The sequence below is a fragment of the Equus caballus genome, chromosome 11 (assembly GCF_041296265.1).
Source record: "Equus caballus isolate H_3958 breed thoroughbred chromosome 11, TB-T2T, whole genome shotgun sequence".
Lineage (NCBI taxonomy): Eukaryota > Metazoa > Chordata > Mammalia > Perissodactyla > Equidae > Equus > Equus caballus.
The window spans coordinates 3,191,766-3,215,013 of NC_091694.1; the positions used below are offsets into that span (position 1 = coordinate 3,191,766).

At 56.5% G+C, this 23,248-nt stretch overlaps 1 protein-coding gene across 1 annotated transcript in view; it reads left to right on the forward strand.

Moving 5' to 3' along the window:
• Positions 1-346: 346 nt before the first annotated feature.
• RBFOX3 (RNA binding fox-1 homolog 3) overlaps positions 347-23,248 on the forward strand; it is a 510,773-nt gene continuing 487,871 nt past the window's right edge. Inside the window, exons 1-2 of the mRNA XM_070225857.1 lie at positions 347-490; positions 12,026-12,086. The gene's annotated coding sequence lies outside the window, so the exon portion shown is untranslated. The remainder of the gene's footprint in view (positions 491-12,025; positions 12,087-23,248) is intronic.

A 23,248-nucleotide genomic window follows, 5' to 3' on the forward strand; every position in this document is an offset into this window, starting at 1 on the left:
GCAGCGGCACGTGCTGAAGGATTGGTGTTAAATAATACAGTAAAAACCCCGTGAAGGCCAGACAGCCCTGCACGTGTCAGCCGCCTGCCTGGTCAACCCTGTCCCCTGGCCACTCCACCAGCAGACAGGCTGCCACCGGGGGCCAGAGAAAGCCGGCCGAGTAGGGGGGTGGGAGTGGGTGGCTGGGGGTGGTGGTTGAACAGACAATTAAAGGCACCTTCCAAACTCTCCCACTCTCTCTTCTAGAAGCTGCAGGGGCCTTGGGGACAACAAATGAGAAATGTCTAAAAATGTGTCGCTGCTTTATATTTTAATCCCTTTTATTGAAATGTTTCCTTTTTCATAGGTTTTTTTCGGACCGCCATCTTTCTCTCTCTCCCTCTCCTGGAGCTGCAGCTCCATCCCCGAGGCTTTGCCGAGAGCCCGAAAATAGAAACCTGTTCTCATTGGTCCAGGCCCCCCCTCCATCCTTTTGTGATGCTGATGATCGGTAAGTAGAGGGAACCCAAACTCAAACTGAGGGGAAACCAATTTGGGAAAGGGGGCTCCGGGGGCTGTTCTGCTCTGACGCGGGAGGGCGTCCTCCTCGTCTCCCGGACACCTTGCAGGTGGGCACGGGGAAGCACGTGGGGCTTCTAGGACCGGGGGACTTGTGGTCACTGTTGTTTTCTTATCCTTCCAAGGGGTTCTGTCCCCAGGGGACCCTGGTATGGGCAGAAGGGTTGTGGGGAGTGGAGACAGATGGAGAGAGGGAGAGAATTGGGACTCTGAGAAGCTGGGTGATCAGTCTGAGACCATGAGGGTTTGGGTGTCTAATGGGCCCTGGAGCCTTGACTTCCTGGCCATCCCACCCTCGCACCTTTCAGAGCTCAGAAGCCACGAGGACCCTCAGGACACCTGTTCTGGAAAGGGTGGCAGGTGAGGAGGAATGGAAGTCGAAGAAGAGAGTCTGGGGAGAGAGAGCCTGGAGGGAGGAGAGGAGAGGAAGGGGCCAAGGAAGGAGGATGCGTGGTGGGGAGGGCCAGACCCGTGGAGAGCCACCGCCCCTCCCTTCACTGGCCAGCACACAAGTTGGTGCCACGGCCTCTTCTTTAGCCACCACCTTCCCTTTGGCTCTCTCCCCGTGCTTTCCAGCGGCTCTTATGACTTGTGGTGGTATTTCTCTTGCTGAAAGCAGCTTCGAGAGAAATGACTGATTTGTAGCAGACTAGAGAACTGGTGCTTGCTGGCCCAGCAGAGGTACGCTGCCGTGCGGTGAGGGGCCACGTGGCAGAGACCCGAGGGTGGCCTCGGGGAGCCGAGAGCCGCCCCAGCCAGCAGCCGGCAGGAACTGGTGCCCCCGACCGCAGGAGGTGAGCTCCACCAGACAGAACGGCAGCTCTGCCTTTGCAGGAAAACAGCTCCACGGCAGACGGCTCTTCCTAGGCTTCCTTTTGTTTGAATGAACAGAAAATAAATTCCATTTCAGTCAGCAAAAAAGCAACGTGGGTTCATAGAATATTCTAGGTTTTCATTTAAAAGGACAGTGGATCAGTTTCTCCGCATTGTTCTGCCCGCGGGAAGTCACATTCAGGAGGCCCGGGGTCCCGGGCAGGCGGGATTCAGGCAGAGGTGGCTACTGAGACAGGAAGGTCCTGGAATTACTGACTCGTTCTCGGGATGCTGGGCTGGGGAGATCGCCGACAGCCCCGCAGGGTTCCGTCTCACCAGGACCGTTTTCCTTGGTGACCAAGTATTGGGGTGTTAGCAAAGAGCTGTGCTCCACTTTATCTGTCACGGTTGCACTTGGAGCCCGGAGTGGGGAGAGACCAGACAGGGCAGTGGGTAAGCGTGTCAGGAGCCCGGGTCAGGACCTCTCCTTCACACCTGGGTGGCTGTCGGGACCGGCACAGTGGTGACAGCATCGTCCCACTGTTGGGGACAGTGAGGGGGTGTGGATGGGGTTCCGGCCTCGTCCATCTCCACTGCTTGTCTGGACTCTGGTGGAGCCACGATGGCCTCATCAGTCAGCTCACCTCCAAGGGAAAGACAGGCTCTGCTCTGGTTTGTTTCTGGTGGGCACACATCCCCATCACGCTGGTGGCCCGTCCCGGTCCCACTGAGCTGGGTCCAGGGAGCTGAGGGACACAACTGGCCCTTGGACTTAGGGCAGCAGGACTGGCCCTTGTCACCTCCCTGGGGCCAGATCAGGCCTGGCCACAGCCTGTGCACGTACGCACGGGCACAAACAAAGGAGATGACGACTCAGACGCCAGCGGCCCATGGAGTCCAGGAAGCACCCAGCGGCGAGATGGAGAAAAATGTCAGAGGAGACACGAGCCGATGAAAAGGATGGAAATGTGCCCCTCTGACTAAGGAAGAGAGAAGTTAGACACACTAGCCCAGAAAAGAGCTGGTTGGGCGGGCCTGTCCACTCTTTCAGGGGAGGAAGGGTCTGGTTTACATGCCTAAAGACAAGAGCAGGAGGAAAGGAAGCTCGGAGGAGCCTGGGGCCCAGGAGGGTCGGGGGAGGCAGAGGCCTCAGCCTGGCTGAGTGGGTTCCCACACTTTTCTCCTCCCGCACCCCCTCCCCTTGCATCACCTCTGCTTGGACCAGGGTCACCTGCAGTAGGACCCACAGGCCCCATCACCATCATCATCCATGCCTTAGCTGACCCGCTCCTGTGTGCTCCCCACGCTGGCACGCCTGGCCTTTCTGCCTGCTCAGCTCCTTCGGGGTCAGCTCATGTCTCCCGTCGTCCATACACCCGCTCCCAATTGCTGGGTCCACCCTGACATCTCCCCACTCTGCCTTTCTGGCTCTCACTTTGAGCCCACCCATCACGTCTGCCTTATCTCCTGACGAGATGATCAGGTCGGTGAAGGCCACGGTTCTGTTCCCCACCGCCCGGCACAGCGGTGGCCTCACACACAGGGTCACAGAATTGAATGTCGTGGACGTTTCTTCTCTGCCTGTGACCTCTCCCTCCGCATGGTTCCGTGACAAGCCATCTTCTGGAGAGAACGCATTTCATTTATCATTTATTACTTAGCCACGGTCTGTGGTTCTTTCTGCACCTGACAGATGGTAACGCATGCAATCCTTGCATTGACCCCTAGGAGGAAGGTGCTGTTGTCAGCCCCATTTTCCAGGTGGAGAACCTGAGACCTCGAGACACCTTGTGAGTGACCAGGACCACAGGGGGGGCTTGAACCCAGCCAGTCTGTGCTGTTGGTTCTCTGTGATCACAGCAGCCCGTGTGTGAGCAAGAACTGGAGAACGTCTTATTTGCTTTCTTGGCAGGTCATCTTGTTGCTGTTGCTTTTTTAATTTCCTGCTTTCTCTGAGGAAGCCTCATTGCCCGCCATCTCGGAAACGTCCCCTCAGCCCAGGGACACCGGCCCCGACAGTTGGGGCCCTGGACCCCCCTTCTGTGAGCTTCCCTAGGTTTGCAGCCAAAACCAGGAGGCTGTGGTCCAGGAGGAGGAGGGGTGCCAGCCCCTTCCTCACAATGAAATGCAGATTTCCCATTAAGAGGCAAGTCTTTATTTCAAAAGGTTGAATAGGATGCAACTTAAAAAAAGACTTCCAGCTGGTTAAATTTAGGGCAGGGGAAGAGGTCTGATCCGGAGCGCTTCTGGCCGGCCGCCCGCGGCCCAGCCTTCCGATGGGAGTTGGCCACGTTCTGCGCTTGCCTCTCGGTATTTTTTCTCTCCCCGTCTGAGTTAGGCAAACAAATGTTGATAGCCTGTTGGCCAGAGCACTGCTTACTTAAAATAAGCTCTTCTGGTTGGGAGGTGGCCAACTGGAGAGGGCTCGTCCCAGCGGACACCCTCTCTGCACGGCGGGCAGGAAGCGCCCGGTGCTGACAGCTCTTTCTTGCTTCCAGTGACCGCAGGGGCCCTGCGTGCAGCTGCTCTCGGGAACCCAGACCAGCTCTGGGCTCCCTATTCCTATGCTCTTGTCCCTGTCTCCCCCTCCCCACTGGGTGTTAGAGAGGTGCACCTGGACTCAGTCCCCGCCCCACGGGCCAGGTGATCTTGGGCAAGTCATTTGGCCACTTGGATCTTGCCCAGCTGATCTGACAGCAAGGGAGCTGGCCTAACCCACCTCTGAGGTGGTGTCCAGCTCTGATCTCCCTGGGGGGCCTCTGTCGAGGGGCCACCTCCAAATGCCAGCCCGCAAACCCCAGCGGCGGAGGGCGGGCTCATGGGAGCCTAGATGGGAAGACATGAGGCGTGCGAAGCTGTGTGGATGGAGAAGCTGGGGCAGTGTGTGTGAGTACGTGCCTGTGCACGTGGGCATGCGTGTGTGAGGGTGGGGGCTCTGGGTGATGTGGGAAGATTTGCACTTGAGGGTCTCACGGCCCTGAGACCTCGAGAATGAAGCAGGTGAGGAAGAGGAACCTGGCTGGGGTGTTGGGAATGATGAAGCCCCCTCAGAGTGGCCTTGGGCCAGGGTGGCTGCTCCCGGTCCTCTCCCACCCCCTTCCCTTTCTGCTCCCCCCTCCCCGTTCTTCCTCCCCCTCCCCCTCCTCCCCAACTCCTCCCTCCCTTTCTCTGGCTGCTGAGCAGCAGCTCCGCTGGTCACATTAGGGACCAGCCTCAGAGGCCAGCACGCCCAAAGGTGCACCTGAGTCTGGGAGCCCCAGGCCCTCCCAAACCGCCTGCTGCTGAGTCACTGGATTTCTCCAGGGTGGCGAGTGAGCCTCGTCTTCCCTTCCTATTCCCCGGACTGGGAACTCCAGCCCTCACGCCCCCGCCCTACCCCCCCCCCCCCCCCCCGCCCCGGCTCCTTTCCTTTAACCTCAGTGCTGGACATAAAGCAGACGCACGGGCAGAGCGTGATGTTAGCGCCAGAACCCAATTTCACAGCATTTTTGTGCAATACTCCATAAAACTCTGTAAATGTCCCGCAGTCCAAATCGGTCTCTTGATGAGCGCAGGGTGACCAAGGGCAGCCGAGCTTCTGGATTGCGGGGCAGGTGCTGAAGGACGGGCGGCACCAAGGGCCCAGGGTGTGGTGGAGGGGTCAGCCGGGGTCCCAGAGGCGGGATCTCCTGTGGGGATGTCCTAGGGCGGGGCAGGGAGGGAGGTGGAGCCCAGCCACGGGGCTGAGGGCCCGGCTCTCAGGACCACCCCAGGGAGCCGGTGAAGCGCCTCTCAGGACGGCTGTCCAAATGGGGCAGAGGGAAACCTGGTCCCACGGCACCCTCCTCCTGCGGCCAGAGGGCAGCTGGCCTGTGCTGCTGTACTTGTGGGTGCCGAGTGGGGTTCTGGGCTGTCCCTCCTGGGGCAGGGGCAGAGGTGCACTGAACAGGGTTTGCCCAAAGAAGACTGGACAGCACTGCCGCCTGCCCCTCGCCCTCTGCTGGAGGGGGCCAAGCCGAGGAGAAAGCTCGGCAGGGAGAGAGGCATGGCCCGGAGGACCAGGGGCAGCTGCTCCTCTCCACCGGCCAGCAGAGGGCGGCAGGGAGCCCCACCCTGAGGCTGTGGGATAGGTGGGAATGAGGAGAGGAGGGGAGCACGGAAGGTGCTGATGAGGAAGGGCGAGTCCGGCCCCCCAGGGGGAAGTCGGCCAGTGGCCAGATGAGCATCTTCCACTAGCAGTGGGACCAGACATCCCCATCCAGCCAGGTCAGCCCAGGGGAGAGCAGCGCGTCTCATGTGACCTGAACCTCCAGGCGGGAGGACAGTCAGACTAACAGATCTGTCACCTCCGTGGGCGTCCGCGTATTCAGTGAACAGAGTGTCCCACGGGGTTGGGGGCACATCCCCCATGAGCGGGTTGGGGTCCCCTTCCTGGCTCTGAGAGCAGGTCTGCAGCCCACGTCCACTCTTCCCTTCATTCCCTCTGTCCCATCGCATTAGCCTCTTGCCTTTCCATTTGTTCCTTTCTGCATCATGAAATATGCATGGACACGAAGTGTAAATAATAAATAAGCACCATGTGCCCGTGGACCCACGGCTGGCCCTGAGGCCTTTGGTCCTGCTGCCCCTCCTGGTTTTACTCCCTGTCCCCACACAGCAGCTCTCTTCTGTGTTTTGAATTGTTCGTCCTCGGCTCTTCTTTACAGAGGTTTTCACTCCTCTGTGTCTGTCTCTGAACAGCATATTGTTAGCTGTATATTTCTGACTTTATTTGAACAGAATTATGCTGTGTGACTCTTCTGCACCGGGTGGTCGTCTTTTTGGCTCTCCGGTGTGGTTTCTGAGATCCACGCGTGAATGTGGTCAACTGTTCAGTGTCGTGTGGACTCCCGCTGTGTGAGTGCACGACGATGCTCCCTTCTCCAGCTGGTGGATGCGTCTTTAATGATTTCAAGCAGTGGTGCTGTAAACATGCACATCTCCTGGTCCCACGGGCAAGAATTCTCTAGAACACTTGTTAAGAAGGGGAATTTCTGGGTCTCGAGGAGGCATGTTTTGAGCTTCAGGAGATGAGGCCAAATTGTTTTCGGAGTGATTGTAGCTTGCTCACGTCCACCAGTGTCTGATTCATCATTGATCCACATCCTCGCCAACGCTCCATACTATTGCATTTAAATTGTTTGATGACCTGTCTATAGAATGGTATCTCATTGTGGTTTTAATTTCCATTTCCGTGTCTCTGATTACTAATGAGGCTGAATACAACTTCACATTTTTATGGCCATTCACATTTCCTCTTATGAAACGCCTTTTTTGTCTTTTGTCCATTTTCCTATTGTCTTACATATTTTTTAAAAATTGGTTTTTGTGAGTCCTAATGCGTTCTGGGTAGGACTCATCCGTCACTTACGCACGGCACAGACACCTCCTGGTTCGTGGCTCATTTTCCCACTTTTTAAATTTCTTTTTTGAGTAAAGTTTAAAATTTTAATGTGGTTAAAATGTCTTAATTTTTTTAAAAAGACTTTCTTGCTGACCACAAGATCTTAAACCTTTTGCAGTTTCTTTGAAAAACTTTGAAGTTGTTTGATTCACATGTGGTGTGGGGCAGGTGTCCAGTTTCATTTTGAAATACGGATAACTGGGCATCCAAGGGCGGTTTCCAGAAGAGTCCGCCCTTTGTGGCCCATCTGCACGTGGACTCTCACCACCAGGTTTCCATCAGCGTGGGGGGCGGCTCAGGGCAGAAGGCTGACACTGTGCTCTGCCTGGGGGCACGTGGTCCACGGCTGGTGGCACTGGGTCAGTGTGACCGTGATTGCCTGGCCAGCTCTCACTGCATGTTTGTTTCCTGAATGGGAAGGCGTGACCCTATGGGAAGTGCGTTTTTTCTTTCCTTCTCCTTCTCATCTTTCTCCCTCGCGCCTTCCCTCCCTCCACCCTCTCTCTCCTCCTTCTGTTTGAATCTTGTCCTCGAATTTCAGCGCTCTCTCTCTGCCTCTTTCCTTTATGACTCACAGGTTTCAGATCTCTGCTTAAAAGCACAAGTCTATTCAGCTTCAGATCCGAGCTTTAGAAGCCCCAGAAAAGTTCCTCTCCTGTGCTTGGGGTTCATTCATTCATGGGAAGGCCGTTGTGAGCCCCATGGCTTTGGAACTGAAGGTGAGGTCTGGCCAGCTGACCTCTCCGAGCGCCTGCCAGGCAGAAGCCACAGATCTGGAGGCCATCCTGGTCCCCTGCCTCTCTGCTGCCCCAGAAACGAGCCCACCCCGTCTCAGGACAGAAGTTCTTAGCATCAAGGGGCCAATCAGAGCCTGCTCCCTGGCCTCCCAGGGGTCCCGCTGTTTCCCCTCGGGAGCAGCTCGCTGGTGGCATCAGCAGGAGTCACCGAAGGAATGGTTTGTCCCCCCAGGAACTGGTCCTTCCCTCCACGGGGACGTTTGCCTGTGGCTGAGGCCTGTCCCTGGGCTGCCTGCCACCACTGCAGCCCTGGTTTCCGCCCCTCTCCCTCAGGCCCGGCACGGGAGAGCGTCGCAGAAGGGGCGGAAGGCTCTTCTTGTTCATAGAAAACAACCAGCTCATCCTGATTTGCCTAGAATTTTCCTGAGTTTCCTGGATGCCAGGAAACCCCTCCGTGCTGGGCAAACCATGATGGTGGTTCCCCCGGGTTCACTTCATCGCAGTGTGGTAGAAGCAATGCCTTATCCATCTGTCCATCCATCCATCCATCCATCCATCCATCACCCGTCCATCTATCCAAGAAATGTTTCTTCAGTGCCCGTTCTGTGTCAACAGCACCCTCAGGAATTTCCTCCACTTGCTTTAATGCTTATAGCCCGGCGCCCTTCTCTGCCCCCACCCCACGGCCCCACTGCCCATGGCTGGCGCGAGTCTGACCAACCTTCCGTGCCCCATGATGTGTTAGGTCAGCGACAGGGGCCTGCCTGCCTCCAGATGGCTCTGCCAGGGACATGCAAACCACAGTCTCGCCAGCAGAAGAGTTATAAGAACCACCTCATTTCTGGGTTTTAATTGGGACTTTTTGGTTTGGGCAGTTTGCCCCTTTAGAGAGTATAGGTCTCTGCACGTTGGGAAAGCCGGTCTGCACTGAGCCGCGGGCGGGACATTGGCAATAACAACGGGGACGGAGGAGTCTGGTCAGCTCTAACGACAGGGCGGGAGTCTGTGCAGAGCCTGGGCACCCTGCCACGCTCACACTAGGTGGCCGGAGAAGACCCCAGCCAGCTGTCTCTGCCCTGGGGGGCCCAGGGTGTGGCCAGCACACAGAGGCCTCCCGGAGGGCAGGGGAGGCTCCTCGCCCTGTGGAGAGAACCAGAGGAAGCCCTACAGGTGGGGAGTTTTCCTTTTATTCAAAGGGACAACTTGACTCATTTGGTCATTTATAAAGTGTTTACGGAGCACCGACCGTGCGCCAGGAACCACGCGCAGGGCTGTTCAGGGTAAATAGGGTCTCGAGAGGTGGCCCAACCGCAGGGCGTTTGCAATCCAGGGAGGACACAGGACACGCTTACAGCTCGTCACTGAGCCAGGGCCAGAGGAGGCCTGTGGGGGGGGGGGGAGGGGGAGGAGCAGGGAGAGGAGGACCGGCGGGTCAGGAGCCGGGAAGCTTCGGGGCAGCAGGACTGCAGCGGGGAGAGAGCTGGGGTGCTGTTAGCACCGATTCATAGCCTCTCCCTCCCACTGCGGGCAGAGCGTGTGTCCCTTCCCCATGGACACCTGCTTGGTGGGGTGGCCTGTGTTGGCCAGTGGGGGGCAGTGGACAGGGCACGAGCAGAGCCCGTGCTTGGATCCTGTCCTCCCGTGAGATGCCGCGAGCAGAGCCCCTTCAGCCTGGGCTTCGGATAAACACGTGTGAACCGGACCTGAGCCCAGCTCAGTCTGGAGTCTGGCTCCTGCGACACACGGCCTGAGGCAGAGCCGCCCTGCGAGCCCCTCTTCGGCCTGCAGACGGCGGTCTGCCTGCGGACGGGTCAGGGTGAGGATGAATACTTTGGAAGCCACCAACTGGTGGGGGAGGTAGTTTGTTATGCAGCATTCGGTCAGCTAGCTGACAGGTGCACTGGATCCAGAGGAGGGCTGGAGTTCTGAGAGGTTGATGCAGGGAGAAGGATGAGGGCGTGGTGAGGAGGTGGGGAGAGGGGGGATGGTGTGGAGGGCAGAGTAAGAAGATCTGGACTCTGAGTGTGTGTGCGGGCAGGAAGGCTGGAGAGGGTTCGAGGAGGGGAGAGTAGGAAAGGCACTTTGGAAGCAGGCTGTGAAAGCCTGGGATGGCGTCAGAGAAGACACTCTGCCTCTGTGGTTCCTCTCCCCTTATCACACCTTTTTATTCGAGCTTGCTCCTGAATTGCCATAGTTCTTGGGAAATGAATATTTTCTCTGGGGTGACCACAGGGGCCCACTGTGTCCCCGTCAAACACCTGGGATGTGTCAAGGAGGAGCTTGACCCCTAGAGGGGTCCAGGCTTTTACTTGGTTCTCATGACTTAGCCCTCGGCAACTCCGAGTGGTCCCCTGGGGCCTTCCTTCCAGATGCCCCGCTAAAGGGCAGTGAACACGGAGGCAGGAGCCGGTCGATGAGCTGCCTGGAGGAGAGCGGGACGGGCTTGGGACTCGGCCGGTGGCCTGTGGACCGGAGTTTGGTGGGGAGAAGAGCAGAGGATGCAATCGGATGGTGCCCCGGGCAAGTCTTTGGGGTTGGAGGGCTGCCTGAGGACAGGGGCTAGGGCAGGAGGCCCACCCGGCAGGAACAGCGTGGAAACAAGAGAAAAGGGCTGGGAGGTGGGGCAGGAAGCAGAGCAGCTTCTCTTACCACCGGTTTCCCCAGGCTCGTGATCCAACCTCAGCATCATTGATCCAACCAAAACAACCACTGACACAGTAAAAAGCTTCCAAATTTAAACAGCGCACATCCCCATCAACATGTTAATTAGGCCTCATTAACGGGAATGAGCCCTGCACAGCCCCGCGCAGCCCGAGGAGGCAGGCACAGCCGGGAGGGAGGACTGCTCCGGAACCTTCTGTCTGCCCCTGGCACCCCAAGCAGCCTCCCATCTGCTGGCCCCCACCCGGGCTGCCTGGCCTGCTGCCTCAGCCTGCATGGACGCCCTGCACCCCCTCCTGCTGGGCCTTATTGTCTCGGTGACTTGGTCACTGGGGTCTGATGTGTGCATGGTTGACACGAGGGGAGACGCCATCACCACAGCAAATCCCAGAGGACAGTGAGCTAAAGTGGCCGTGATGAATTACGAGAATTGCAAGCTGCTCACGGCGGCCGTTCCCGGGTCACAGTGGGTCACAGCGGGGCCTGTAACCCAAGCCCCTTGCCGAGCTTGTGTCACCAGATGAGGTCAAGGTCTGTTTGGAGGGGAAAAAAGGATGCGCTTGCTTTCTGCCCTACCCGTTTAAATATTAGCTGCGAGATGAACTCCACGTGCAGCAAAACACAAGAAGTCGCTGCAGCCTTGACGGGCTGCCCTTTAATTATCATCATGCATATTCGCACCACTAAACCTGTCACGATCAAGGTGCCTTCCGAAGGGTTCTGGGCAGCCCCTGAGCACTGATGACGTCACCACTTCAGAGGGGCTACCCCAGGGCCTGGGCAGAGCTGGGCTCAGGTTTGGCTCTCAGGCCCAGCAGAGGACTGTGCTGAGCTTCCTCCTGCTGTCCTCTGGGTGGGAGGCGAAGGAGGGGGGAGGGAGAGAGAGCCGATCAGAAGGGTCCCCCGGTGAACCGGATGCTGCTGATGCCCCGCCCAGATCGGAGTCACCCCTCCTGGGCTCTGCCAACTCACAGCAGCACCCCCGCCTCTAGGGAGAATTCCGACCCCCATCCCCACCCCTAGTGCTGCTCACTCTTGTCCCAGCCAGGCAACAGCCGGTGCACAGTGCTGGCCCCGGGCTGGGACCAGCTCTGTGGTCCCGTGGGATCAGGCTGAGGCTGGCCTCCGGCTGACCACGGCCTTGCTCAGCCTTTCCCCTGCCTCACCTCGTTCTCCCCTACCTCGCCTCTTCCCCTGGGAGCCCTCCCTTGGCATCCCACCTCGGCCACCCCGTGGAGACGCCCGCAGGTGCCTCTCATGGACAGTTCTCCCACAGGTCAGTCACTGGAGAGGCTCCCAGCCACACGTGGCCCCCCGGGAGTTTCTTAAGAAGGGGTGACAGTGATAGCGATTGTCACTGTGATTGAATGCTGAGAAATGGCTGCCAGTAACCAGGGCTCCCTCGGACAGGTGCGAGAGAAGGTAGGTCACGCCACGCCCGGGAGGGCCAGCCCTGCGCTGGTGGCGAGCCTGCCCTCCTTTGCCTGGTCTGTGACCGCTCTTCTCCCCAAGGCTCTGGGGCGGAGGCAGCTCACTTTATTTTTCCACCTGAGAGCAATTTCTCTTCCTAATAATAAAAGATTGAAGTCAACATAATTTTAATAGGCACTATCCAGAATGAGGTATTTAAATTTGATACACTGATGGATTATTTTTTTATTGAGATGAAACTCACATAACAAAATTTACCGTTTTAAGGTGAACAGTTCGGTGGCTTTTCGTATGTTCACAATGTTGTGCAACCACCACCTCTATTTCCAGAACATTTTCATCCCCCCAAAAGGAAACCCCGTACCTATTAGCAGTCGCTAACTGCCGTTCCTCCCTCCCCCAGCCCCTGACAACCACTGATCTGCTTTCTGTCTCCTTGGATCTGACCATTCTGGACATTTCATGTAAGTGCAGTTGTACAATATGTGGCCCTCAGTGTCTGGCTTCTTTCACTTAGCCTGATGTTTTTGAGGTTCATCCACGTTGTAGCGTGTCAGTGCTTTGTTTCTTTTCATGGCTGCCTAATACTCCATTGTATGGATAGAGCACATTTTGCTTCTCCGTTTCTCTGTTGATGGACACCGTGATTGTTTCCATCTTTTGGCAATCATGAATAATGCTGCTGTGAACATTTGTGTACAAGTTTCTGTTTGAATACCTGTTCAATTATTTTGAGTATATGCCTAGGAGTGGAATTGCTGGGTCATATGGTAATTCTGTGTTTAACTTTTTGAGGACCCACCAAACTATTTTCCCCAGCGGCTGCACCATCTGCATTCCCATCAGCAGTGCGTGAGGGCCCCGGTTTCTCTGCATCCTCACTGACGCTTGTTATTTCCTTTTTTTCCCCCTCGTTATATCGGCCCTGGTGGGCATGAAGTGGTATCTCCTTGCGGCTTTGAATTGCTTTTTCCTGGTGACTTAGTGGGGATCCTCTCACGTGCTGGTCGGCCCTTCCCAGAGCTTCTCTGGAGATGTCTTGTTCCCTTGTTTTCTGTTTCTCTCTGTCCCTCTGCTTCTTCTCCTTTCTCAGCAGCTTCCTGACTTACAAGGGCTTGGCCTTGAGTCTGCTGGACACTCTAGTGCCCACCACTGCCCAGGGGTCAGCCCTGAGCGCCTTCCTAGGAGGCGGAGTCCTCTTGCTCCATCCAGCCCTGGGGTCAGATGCCCACTCCCCTTGCCAGCTCGGCTCATCAGCAGGGCTGGGGGGCTTTGATAGTGTCCCCCAGAAGCAGACCCTGAGATGGGGTTTAGAGCAGGTAGTTCACTTGGGGGGTGCCAAGCGTGTAGGTGGGGGTGAGACGAGGAGAAGAAGGCGGCCCGTAGCGCGGTGATGGGGCCAGCTACTGGGGTGCAGCCCCTGGGTCTCCGTTACCGCTCTAGAGGGTGAGAGAGCGCGGGTTCTCATGCACGGTCCCCCTGGGCTCGGAGGGCAGTTTCCTGCGGGTGTTCATTCCCTGGTGCTCCCAGCCACTGCCTGGGATCCAGATGGGGAGGATGAGGACAAAGAGGCACTAAGGGCAGAGAAAGCCCTCAGGCAAAGAAACTCAGGTGCTGGCCTCTATAAGTCAGCAGCGTGCCTGAAGGTGCAGGGGTGAGGGGATGGGGTGGAGCATGGAGAGCGCCTGCTACAGGGGAAGCAGATTTCAAAGAAAGTGATGGGGGTGAGGGGACGGGACGCGTTCGCTCCCCCGTGCCACAGCTCAAGAGTGCAGACCTGTGTCGGTCTCTGCTGTCCCAGCCACGCCCAGCAGGGGGCCTTCAGCCGAGCCCTGCCCAAGCCTGAGCCAACAAGAAGCAGACGAGGCTTCTGCACCAGCAGGTGGGGCCTCGCGTTCCTGTTGCCCTGGCCTCACGCAAGGGGCATAAAGGCCGGCCGGGTGGGAGCTGACCCAGGAGAAGCTGGCCACACCTCTCCTGAGTCAAATCCGTGCCCTGAATGGTGGATCCGGGACACAGTGCCTGGCTGCTGAGGATGCACCAGGGACAAGAAGAAGAGACGGGCTCAGCCCGTCCTGTAGGCTCCGGCTCCTGTTCAGGGTCCTCGCTCTCCATGACATTCCACCTTCCCCCTGACGTCCATCTTCCCTTTCCCTCTGCCTGCCCTGCGGACGTCTAGCTCCTCCTGGACACTGCTTATCCAGCTCCCACGGTGGCCGCGTGGAGTCTGGTCCCTGTAAAAAATCCCTGTGTGTGTGTGTACACATGCACACATGCATATGTGTGTACGTGCACATGCATGTATATGTACACACAGGTACATGTAGATCTTTGTGCATGTACACGTGTGTCATATATCTGCATGTACATATATGTATACACACGTGTATACACATCTGTGTGCGTATGCATATATGTATATTCAAGTATACACATGCCCTTCTGTGTGTGTGTCTGTGTATATATAAGTGTGTGCCTATGTCTATGTAGATGCATACATGCGTGCCTATGTATGCACACGCTAATATGTCTGTGTGCATACATGTATGTGCATATGCTTATCTATGTGTATGGGAGCAGCTGTGTGCACACACATATGTGTATGCACGTGCACATGTATATGCACTGTCCATGCATGTGTCCATGCATGTTTTTGTGTATATGTGCATCTATGTGTATTATGTGTATGTGTGTATATATTCGTGTGTATGTATACGGTCACGCAGCACATAACGACACTTCAGTCAACAACAGTGTCATATCTGACTGTGGTCCCACAAGCTCAGTACCAGAGAGCCTAGGTGTGTAGTAGGCTGCACCGTCTGGGGGTGTGTAACTACACTCTGTGATGTTCGCACAACAACCAAACTGCCAAATGTATTTTTCAGGAAATAACCATGGTTAAGCTACATGTGATTGTGCTCATATATGCACGTGTACGTCTGTGTGTGCTTGTATGTGTATTGTACATATCTATATGCACATGTGTCTGTATGCACACGCATGTGCACATCTATGCTTGTGTGCACATGTATGTACACGTCTACTCATGTGTGCACACACATGTGTGTCTATGTGTGTGTGTGCACGCCTGTACAGGTGCACGTGCTCGTCTCTGGGGCTCTGCCTCTCTGCTAAGCCCTGGAGGATACGCCTTCCCATCCTTTAGATCTCAGCTCCCATGTCCTCGGCTCAGGCTTCCCGACAACCCGCAGATGCTGACACATCTCCACCCTCGGCCCGGCACCTCTCACCACAGCATCCTCGTTCTCTTCCTGGCACTCAGAGGCACTTGCAGTGACATTATGATTTTTGTTGCTGATGCATTCTGCGTCTCCCCGAGGGCCGGTGTTGCTCCTGGCGGGAAGCTCCGTCACTGAGCAGGGCCTGGCTTTTGTGAGTTTTGAGGCTGGCCCCTGGGCATCCTCCTTGACTAGAGGGGAGTTTGGACCCTATCTCTGATTTGCAGTCCAGGGCCCCAGACCAGTGTGTCTGGCAGCCTGCCTGTGCTCTTCAGGGCCGGGGACTCAGTGCCGTGCCTCTCCCCTACCCAGAGGATGCACTCCAGCCTGTCAGCGTCCTCAGATATGCTTCTCCGGATGCCACTGAGACAGAAGCAATTTCCAGGCATGAGATGTGGCCGGCCCAGCCATCTCGCCCAGCCATAACATTTTCATCTGTGCCTGTTTTATTCCTGAGGGAGCGAGACTCTGAGGCTGGTTGGGAGAAGGAGCCTGCGGGCATGGACTGGCCCACCGTCCCCACTGTCCCCACCCTCCCCCGAGGACGCCCCACCTGTTCCACCACAGGCTCCTGCTCTCCCTCCCGGGGGTCCGAGAAAGTGTCAAACACGGCGGTGAAGCTGGGGCCACCGTCGAGGGCTGGGGGAACACTCTTCCTTCCCTCTCTTCCGGCCAGAGGGGCCTCTGGGAGCCGCTGCCCCAGTTCCTGGGATAAATGGGCATCTAGGAGGTCTGGGCTTGGAGATCCTGTGCTTCTGCACAGGTGAGGGAATACAGAAGCGCTGGTGGAAGATTACTTTGTAGGAAAGCAGGAAAGCCCCGGATGGGGGCCTTTGCCTCCCCACTGCTAACAAATTTCAGCCAGTGCAGCAAGATAATGGTGTGCGTGTGTGTGTGTGTGTCTTGCAGCTTCAGGGACTGAGGTGGTGCCCGCTGGGCTGAGTGTCTGTGGGTCTTTGGCAGTCAGGTGGCCGAGCAGTTGAGACTGGGCGCATGCCTGGCTGGGCAGCCCTGGACCTTTCCGTTGGCCGCCTGGCCCTCTATCTCAGTCCACAGCTCCGGCTTTAGTCCTTGTCGCCATTGATTGCGTCTCGGGAACCTCCCAGTGATTTTCAATTTGCAGAGCTGGCTGGACACCTTACAAAGCCAGTGGCCGACAGTGGTGAGCCCCAACTGAGACCTTCGCCCTCGAAGGAGGCCATTTCATTTTGAGGCTGTGTTGGGCCACACGTCAGCTGAGAGCGGCCTTTTCTCCCCCCACGAAGAGATTAAGATCCCTAAATGCATTCTGGGAAAAGGGACAGCTGCCTCTTTATCCTTAAAACGCAAGTCAGCGAGGAGCGCACTTCACCCCAGGGTTGGAGGACAGCCGCCTGCCCCGTGCCCTAACCCCATCGATTTTCCCCAATCTGCGTTTGACGAGCTGTGCGCAGCGATCAATACACCTGCAGTCCTGCAAGTGATGCGGAGGGATGCGGGAAACCCATGCCTCTGGCCAGAGCTGCACCCCAAAGACAGGCCGGTGGCGAGGAAGGGTCAGCCACGCACGGATCGCAGGAGGCCCGTGGACTTGAGGTGGACGCGAGAAATAATTCACGTGGGCAGGGAGACGGCCCGCGGCCCCTGGAGTGGCTCCGTGTTTCTCCCACGCTCGGGACATGCTGGTCCCCAGGGGAGGCTGGGCTCGGGGAGGGCCTGCACTTACTCCTGGGAAGCACCAGCCTGGTAAACAGCTGCTGTTGTCTTCCTCCCCTGCGCGGTTTGACCCCATCTCCCCTGTTGTCCGGCGTCTCCAACAGCTGCCCACTGGAAGGCTCTTTGCAATCCTGCTTCACTTCAGCGCCCTAGCGCCCTGGATTCCTGCTCCTGCTCAGCCTCGTTACTCACCCGCTCAGCTCCGTTTGTAGCCTCAGTGCCTCGCGATCGGCCCTGGGCAGCCAAATAATGTTTGTTGAATGACTGAGTGAATTTCCGGTGGGGCAGTCCTGTCCCACATGACTGTCATGGCCCCACTTGCATCTTGTTACCATCTGAACTTCTCTATCCCTCATCCCTTGGCCCAGGACCTCTGTGTGGGGCATGTGCCTGAGTATCTCCACTCTTCAAAATCCTCCTGCACATCCTTCAGGACCCCATTCAAATGTCACCTCCTCCAGGAAGACTTCCGGTTGCCTCTAGCTGGAAGAGGTCCTTCCCTCCCTGAGCTCCCACAACTTGGTGCTGTTCCACAGCCTTCCGGCGGTGAGGGGCTCCGCCCTCAAGCGTGGACCTGTCCCTTGATGAACGCATTCCCCAGGCAGGCAGGTCTCAAGCTTTTATTTCAATGATTAGTTAAAGGAAAGCATAAGGGGATGATCTTGCAGCGTGTCCGGTTAATCTCCATGGTTCACCCAGGGCCTGGACCCATTTCAGCCTCCCTGGGGAGATGCCGGCAGCCTTGGGTCCTGATGAGCGTGCTGCTGTTCCATGGGGCAGCTCAAGGTCCACAGGCTTCCCGATTCCTGACGCGGGCCGCATCCAACCTGCATCCTTGACCTGAACCTGTCCCCTCCCCGGACAGGTTCCTTCTGGAACGAAGACCAGCTTTCTGGGGCCCTCCAGTTGGGAAGGAGCCGTCTCCCACATGTGCTGGCCTGGACTCCTGTCCCTGGGCTGAGCACAGGTAGGAGGGCACTGTCACCCCTGCAGGTCTGGAGCTGAGCTCCCCGGGGCACAGGGCAGAGAGGGTGAGCCGCCGTAGGGGGCGGGCAGGATGATGGCACGCCCTCCAAATGGCAACAGCGCAGGAGTGAAAGCAGGGGTCGGGGGGAAGGGGAGACTCTCTCAGGGCATTTGGCCTCTCGGAGGAGGAGTGAGCTGAGGAGGAGGCGGGAGGGGCCCGTCCCTAAGGATGGGGTGTGTTGTCAGCTCGGCGTGCTGCTCCCTTGCTCGTCCCGAGGACTGGGGTCGTGGCTACGTCCCCCTGCTCAGGTGGCGGGCTTGCTGACTCCAGAGGTGCCTCCCTCCAAAGATGGATTTTGAAAGTCCCTCAGTGTCTGTGCCTGGGCTGGCGGTAAAGCTGCCGCGCCAGCATTCTCATGACCTAATCTCCCTCTCTTTTTCTCCTTTGGGCATGTGATGCTGGGTCTTTGCCTACTGCCAACCCCTGAAAAGTGGGGGTGCTTTCTATCTTGTCTGGACCCCAAATGGCTAGTAGGACCATCGGGTACATCTCCTCATGGTCTTCCTCCCTCTGGCCTGTTCCAGAACCACGCTCCCCGTTGCTGCTAAGGTGATAAATTTAGGGTGGCAGTCTGCTCATGTGCCTCCCCTCCTTCAGCTCGGCCGCTGGGGTCCTGGCTGTCCAGGATCCCTCAGTGCTGCCCAGCACAGCCTGCGGTTCCCTGCTGCCTGCCGTCCTCCTGTCTACCAGGTCAGATTCTGCTAGACCCCACAGTCCTGGCCCACATGTGCTTCCTCATGCCTCTGTGCCTTTGCTCACGCCGGATCCACTGCCTGGACGCCCTCTCCACTTTTCTGCTCCGGGCCCACTTGTGCGTTCCCTTTAAGACCAAGCTGAGGAATCGCCTCGTCTGGGAAGCTGCTCCTGAGCCTCTGGTTGGGCTGCGTGTCCTGCGACCTCATGTCACTGCCCCTGGCCCTTCTGTCCCCCGCTGCTCGTCAGCATCCAGGGCCGAAGGCTGTGTGTTAGCCTTCTCTGTACCACCAGCTCCGGGCCCAGGTCATCCCTCGGCAAAGGCTTCTGAGCTCAGCATGGGAGCCTGAGCAGGGCCATCCTCCAGAGGCAAGAAAATGCGGCCAGATCCGTGTTGGCCTTGTCCATTATGAACACGCATGCAAATGGCCCCTGCCATGCTGGTGTCCTCCATTAGGTCAGAGGCCATCCGTGGGGCTGCGGCTGTGACAGTGTGGGGCGGTATGTCAGCCAGTCCTGCTGACTGCCGTAAGAATCGGTCCCCAAGCCCCCTGAGTTAACTCAACTGCACGCCTGTTGTCACTCGCACGATGTCCAGCGCAGAGGCCCTGGTCAGGTGGCCCTTCCCCAGGAGGGACTCAGGGCCAGCTCCCTCCACCTTGCCACGTTGCTCTCTTGAAGACAGGGCCCCCAAAGCCCCCTCGGCAGGGAAGAGAACGTGGGGATGGTCCTTTGGGGAGGTGGCTACCTCAGTCTGGGAGGGACACCACATTCTTCCAATCCTGTGCCTTCGGTCAGGACCAGACATTTGGCCCCACCTGCATGCGGCGGAGGTGCGGTGGGAAGGACAGTCCCCGAGGGGCATCTAACTCTGGGGCGAGGGAGCCCAAGTCTTTCGGTGCCAGCTCGCTGTCTCTGCCACAGGGCTTTGGGGTCAGCTGTGCGGCCCTGGGCACGTTACATGACAGCTTGGTGCCCCCAATTTCCTAACTTTTAAACTGAGCACAACAAAGCCATGGTGGGGCTTGCTGTGACTCCATCAGGAATGTGCCTCTCAGGAGGCCTGGCCCCAATTACATATTCGGACTTCGGTGGCCACTCAGATTCTGCGGTGATGGAAATGCCTTGAGAAGGCAGCCATGGCAGCTCAGGCCATCGTCCCCGTTCTGCCAGATCCCCCGGCCCTCCTCCGTTTACTTCTCCTTCTGAAATCTGGGGTTCAGATGTGCCACACCTCCCGCACGGCGCTCAGCCCAGGGCCCCGCCTGGGCCGTGATGTGACCCCGAGCGACTGTGCAGGGCACTCGAATAAAGAATCGCTGGGGCCTGCCGGAGCCGGAAGGGGCGGCCCCCAATTTACAGAGGAGCAGAGAGAGGCCTGAGGACTCGCCTGAGTTGGGGCAAAGCTGGGGCTCAGACGCTGGTTTCTGGCTTCCAGTTCCTTCCTCACGGCTCGGCTCCAGGCTGCCTTCCCAGGGAAGAGGCCGGACATGGCCAGCTCGGGCCGAGGCTTGGTGACACTATAGAAGTTTGTGTAGGATAGATCCCGTGTGCTTGTGTGGCTGAAGCTATTGGAAAATGACAAGTAGAATTGATGAAACGGGGTGTAAAAATGCTGATGGTGTCTCAGGAGTGGGGCTTGGGAGAAAGCTTGGGTCCCCTTGCCGACTTAGAGTAAAGCAGAGATTGGGGGGTTTGCACAGAGTCCGGTCTAACCTAATCTTTCACCCGAAGACTCAGATATCTAAATTTACGTGCACGATCAAGAAGTATGAGTATTCCCCACAACAGCCAAAATGTCCATCGATGGATGAACACACACAGCTGGGAAGATCCAGACAATGGAGCATCGTTCAGCCTTAACAAGGAAGGAAGTCCTGACACCTGCTACAACGTGAGTGAACCCTGAGGACGTCACGCTGAGTAAAATCAGCCAGTCACAGAAGGACACACACTGTGTGATTCCACTTGTATGAGGCCCCCGGAGTGGGCAAATGCACAGAGACAGAAAGCAGAATAGAGGATGCCAGGGGCTGGGGAGGAGGATGGGGAGTGAGTGCGTAATGGGGACAGAGCTTCAGTTTGGGAAGATGGAAGGTTCTAGATGTGGATGGGGGTGATGGTTGCACAACAATGTAAATGTACTGAATGCCCACTGAACTGTGACTTAAAAATGGTTGAAATGCTAAATTTTATGTCACGGGTATTTTACCACAATTACAAAGGAAACCGTTCCAGTGGCTTCTGACCCTTTCCAGTGCTTTCTCCAGCCCTGGCTGGGGTGTGGGTGTTTCTGGCAGCGCCTGGAGCCCCCGAAGGCCAAGGCTGAGGCTTTTCAAGGTGGGCAAGCCTTGCTTGTCTGGACCTGCCTTCCTCTGTAGCCCGCGTCCGTGCTGCGACTCTTTCTGGATTGCAGGTGTCGCACCTCTGTTCTCTCCCAAGCTTTGTGCTCAACACACGGCTTTAAGGGGATTTTGTACTATTCTGTGTAAATCCAAACTTACAAAAGACACAGGACGGTGATTAACTATTATCATCATATCGTCCCTCCTCCTCTAAGATTTACTGCGTAGTGAACTTCTAACAGGGTAACTTCGAACGCAGTTTGCTCTGAGCTGTGTCCACGCACAGCAGCTCCATCTTTCTTCTGGGTTGAGGGTGGAGGGAGGCTGCGCCCATCCTTTATGGAGAGCAAGTTGCATGGGAATGACATTCTGCTTTCGGAGTAAAACCACAGCTGCGTCCACACTGTGGGAGGTGTGGGTGAAGCGGTGGAGGATGAGGAAAAGGTGACACGGAGCATTAGGTGCTGGCAAAATCTGCTCTGGGGCAGAAGCTCAGCCGTGCTCGCGTCTCAGAAGTCCTTGGCGAGGTCTGACCCCCGAAAAAGGACCTGGGAGGGGACAGCCTCTCAGCCCAGGATGACTTCATTGTGGCGACAGAAACTAATTCCTCTCTAAGTGGGGAAAGGCTCTCTAGCTGCGTTAAGAGGCTGAAATCTGATGAAAAGGCGAATAGATTCGATCTTCTCTGCCTCGGTCACCTGGGACTGCATCAGACTCAAACCGATTAGGAAAATTCACACTGAAAGCATCATCTAGAATAGACCAGAACCATAGAAAACATTTGGCCCAGAGGGAGGGAGAAATAGCATTTCCACCTAAGCCATAATCTTGCGTTGTCTTCCCCGCCTCCTTTATGGGGTCTGACAGCACTGTCTCCTCCCCAAGACGAATCATTAGACTAATTAGTAGCAAATCAATGTTTAATTAAAACCTAGCCGTTAACTATAGGAAGTGCCCTGGTGGGGTGGGAGTCAGACGCGGTCGCAGGAGGGATCAGCTCCTGAAGAGTGGCTGGCGACCCAGGCAGGAGGCTCGCCTTCTCGCCTCGTCTCTCCTGCTTTGAGTTTTGGCTTGGCGGCGTCTGGAGGTCTGGAGACGGGCGAAGAGAGGGAGTGGGGAGCAGGACGGATGGCTCTGAGCATCTTGACTTCCAGCCTGTTCCCCGATTTTCCCACCCACTGCACGGGAGCTTGCCTCCACTCTTCCCGCGTCCCCGATTCGTCTCTTTCTCCTCTGGAAATCCTTTATTGGGCATCGGCGTACTTGCATCGAGACTGACACCCAAACCTGTCACCGCGAACTGCAAGGTCCTAGACGAGTGGTTCTCATCCCAGCTGCATGTTAGAGTCCCCACGGCCGGTTAAACAAATTCTAATACGAGGACAGACAGACAGACCAGGGAACAGACAGAGAACCCAGAAACAGACCCAGCACGTAAGGGCATATGACATAAAGGTGGCACTGTCAAGGATGGTCTCTGCCATAAATGGTCCTGTGTCAATTGGCAAGCCACCTGAGAAAAAAGAGGAAGATTGACCCTAGCCACACACTATCCATGGAAATCAAGTCTATCTTCTAGAAGATGAAATAGAAGAATGTCTGGAACATCTTCATGAACGAAGAGCACAGACCACAAAGGAAAAGATTGACAAATTGGGTTACATTAAAATTAAGAGCTTCTGTTCACCAAAAGTCACCATTAACAGGGGGCCAGCCCTAAGCTGTAGTGGTTAAGTTGGGCGTGCTCTACTCTGGCGGCTGAGGTTCACGCGTTTGGATCCTGGTCACGGACCTACACCACTGATCAGCCAGGCTGAGGTGCTGGCTCCATGTATAAAGTAGAGGAAGATTGGCATGGATGTTAGCTTAGGACTAATCTTCTTCAAGCCAAAAAAAAAAAAAAAAAATCACCATTAAAAGAGTGAAAAGGCCAGCACACGGCAGGAGAAGACATTTGCTATCTATATGACCGAAAAAGAGTTCATGAGAAATGGGAAAGAGACTTGAGCCAGCAGTGTTTCATCGGTCATCAGGGACATGCAAACTGAGATATTGCCATGTGCCCACCAGGATGGCTAACGTGGGTACGTTGGTGACCCCAGGGGTTGGTAAAGACATAGGACAGTGGGAACATTCATACACTGCTGGTAGGAGTGTAAACTGAAACAATTGCTTTGGAATGTACGTGTGCCCAGGACCCAGCTACCCCGCCCCCAGATCTCCACCAATGGAAATACACGCACGCGTGCCCCAGAACACACACACCAGAGTGACCACAGCAGCCCCACTGTTCATGCCTCCCCCGGGAGCCGCTCACGTGCCCTTCGCGGTAGTGTGGCCAAATGGAATTGTGGAGAATTCACGCAGTGGAACACGAAACAGCGCTCCTGCACTCAACGAATGTCACAAAATAATGTGGCGAGAAAGGCTCCAGCCACGAAATTGAGTATAAACTGTATGACTCCATTCATATGACGTTCAGGAACAGGCAAGATCTTGACGGCGATTATCTTTGGGTGGGGAGGAAGAGGTGGTGATAGGGCGAGAGGGGACCTTCTGGGCGCCTTCGACATTCTGTTTCTTTATCTCGGTGATGGCTGCATGAATTGTCCACTTTGTGACTA